Source organism: Sapajus apella, unplaced genomic scaffold, assembly GCF_009761245.1.
Source record: "Sapajus apella isolate SASKATOON/1434 unplaced genomic scaffold, GSC_monkey_1.0 scaffold11, whole genome shotgun sequence".
Classification (NCBI taxonomy): Eukaryota; Metazoa; Chordata; class Mammalia; order Primates; family Cebidae; genus Sapajus; species Sapajus apella.
This window is the reverse complement of record NW_022436951.1, coordinates 30,377,658-30,380,902: the sequence shown is the minus strand read 5'-3', so window position 1 is coordinate 30,380,902 and position 3,245 is coordinate 30,377,658.

The window sequence follows — 3,245 nt, the reverse complement described above, 5'->3', positions numbered from 1 at the left end:
GTCAGAGTGAGCAGAGCAAAAACAAGCCTAATGAATTCTTCAGTAATTCCTAACGCTTCTCACACTGTTTTCTACAAAACTGTTTTAAAAAGACCACACTCGTCAAATCGTAGTAACCTCCTGCCCCTGGAAAAATTCGCGGTTGATGTAATCTGCTTCAGAGGAGTAGACTTCTTGCAAGAGTGACTGCTCAGGAGACTAACCTGTAGAGGAATTGGTTCCAGTGTTTTGCCCTGGGACGATCTGTTTAAAGGCCACATTGGGAAGCAATCCTTGTGATGTCTATGAGCACATCACTAAAATATGGCCACAGCCAGGGAATATCACATTATCTTGAAGATAGGTTCCACTGAATGGGGTCAGACAACTTGGTGACAAAACAATTGTTTGTGAGCAAGCAAAGGGTATTGTATTTATGGCATTCAAAATCATAGTGAGTTAACGTACGGGAAGAGGTTGTAATGCTATCATTTATCTTAGTAGAAATATTATTGGGAAGCTTGACCCCATGTGTGGATGCAAGTTTTAATGCCAATTCTGTGTAATTCAGGGAATGACTTTTTCAGGTTCCACCAATATGAAATATGAGCCTCCTGCCTTGAAATATTATGTGCCACTATAGTAATGATTTAGAAGTACAAAGTCATGTTTCTCTTGAATGATCATGGAAGTTACATTTTCCTTTGAGCAAGCCAAATTTTTTTGAATTTGTCAAAATTCATAGACCTGTACCCCAAAATTAACTTTAGTGTATATAAATGTACCCCAGTAGAAAAAATACGGATTTAAATATATCTGAGAAAACATCAATATTGACAACATGTTAATAAAATTATAGCTTATATATTTAGGTAATTCTTAAATTGTATTATGTTTTTCTCTATCCTCAATGTAGAACACATTTCCTAAGTCCACTCTTGGGACTCAAAAACTGATGCCCCAAATTATGGCGTTTTGACATGCTGAACTGAAGACAGAGCCTCAGGTCTCTCTAGCCTCTCTGCTGCCACCATCTCTCCCAAAGAAGTTGAAGTTCCTTTATCTGCCCAAGATCTGACCCACCAAGAAGAACGTTTGTTTTATTTTCTTTTCATCCCTTTAAGACCAAGAACATAACCACACCTGAACAGACATTTTCACTGTCAAAGAGAACTATTTACAAGTTAATTACTGTTCCTGAATCCATCCATTCTCCCTAGCAAACCCCTCAACAGAATTCCTCTTCTCCCCTCTCCCATAGACTGTTTAGCCAGGATGATATGTAAGTTCCTGAACCCCACTGGGGTGTTGGGTCTTCATTCTGAAAGCTTTCATGTGTATACATTAAATAATTGTGTGTGCTTTGCTTCTACTAATCTGCCTCATGTCTGAGATTTTTCAGCGACCCTTCAGAAAGCAAATGGGAAGTTTCTTTTTGGTTTCTCTACATTCCTATTGGCCAAATTCAATTACCACTATCAGGATAGTGACTATTTTTAGCGAATTTAACAGGATTATTCCCCACTCCCTGTATCAGTCAGGTTTCTCCAGAGAAACAGAATCAATAGGAGATACTACAAATATACATATATATATATATATAATTTATTATGGGAATTGACTTACATGATTATGGAGGCTGAGATGTCCTATGACCTGCTATCTGCAATCTGTAGGCCCAGGAAAGCTGGTGATGTAATTCAATGAGAGTGCATGGCATAAATTCCAGTCCAAGTAATTTACATAAAAATAATGTTTGATCGTTAACCACACCTAGAAAAAAATGTTTATTCTGGGCATCCCTTGGCCAGTCAAGTTAATACTCAAAATTGTTCATCACTTTCCCCCAAATTCATGACTCACTATTAGAAAGAACTATCATTTCTTCAAAATTAACATTAGCCATAGAAATACTTTCTTCTCTTAAAGCTATACAAATATCTCTGATGTAAGCCATAAAGTAAAAAGAGATAGATTTTTTTCCTATTTCTTGTGCATGATCTGTTAGAATTCAGTTTATTTTATTTTAATTGAACTATGAATAAAATACTAATTTAAAGCATTTGAATACATTACTGTGAAATGCTAATGTTCATTTATGAATATTAATGTGTCAGCATGCATGAAAGTCTCATTAATCAGACAACTGGCACATGGTTGTAATGTGTAGATTGCTACTGTGTGTATCTCTGATGTTATGTGATGAAAAAAGTTGAAAACTCGCAACTTTAGCTCATGTGTAATTACCCAAACTTCTTGAGTTTGGTTATGGAGTGAAATATGTCCCCCTAAAATTCATATTGAAAGTCAAAGTCTCAATCCTCAAAGCAATGGTATTTGGATAAAGGACCTTTGGGAAGGTAATCAAAGTTAAATGAGATAATAAGGGTGGGGCTCTAATCTGATGGCATTGGTGTCTGTTTAAAAGGAAGACCACACGCTGGGGAGTGTTCTCTGTTTCTCTGCCTGTCTCTCTGTCTCTGTCACTCTGTCTCTGCCTCTATCTCATGTGAACAGAAGAAAAGTAATGTGAGGACACAGTGAGAAGTTTACTATCTGCAAGCCAGAAAGAGAACCCTTACGAGAAACTGACCTTGCTGAACCTTGACCTTGGATTTCCAGTGTCCAGAAATGTGAGAAGACAAAAGTCTGTTGTTTATGCCACTAAGCTTATGGTATTTTGTTATAGCAGGCTGAGAAGACTAATACAGGTTTTCTTTTTAATTATTCAGAATAACTGGGAAATTGGAAAATAAATCTCATTTTTAGGAAAAATATGTCTGTTTTTACAAGTATGATTTTCTCATACTTAGAATTCATGAATTCCATTCATATACTGTATTATGTAACAGTAACTAGAAGAATATGAACAGGGGTTTAAAAATTAAAAATAAGATAAAGTAAATGGTGCACAGAAATAGGATTCTTCAGCACAACATTGGAAAGAAGAAACTAAACTAAAAACATAAATGAGGGTTATGTCAGCAAGATGGCAGAATAAAAAGTCTCAACTCTTTTTCCCACACAGAAAAACCAATTTAACAATGATATATGGACCAAATATCATCAGTCTGTGTGCCTTTATGAGAGGGTCATAATCCAGTTAAGAAATTGTAGGCTTCTAGATAAGCACAAAGCTGAGAATGACTGTATTAAACCAGGTAAGAACAATTTACTTTACTAGTACCAGCTTTTCTGCAAACCAGCATAGCTCAGCACCAAGAGAAAAAACCTCCACCCACAACTTCTCCCTCATGGATGGAGAG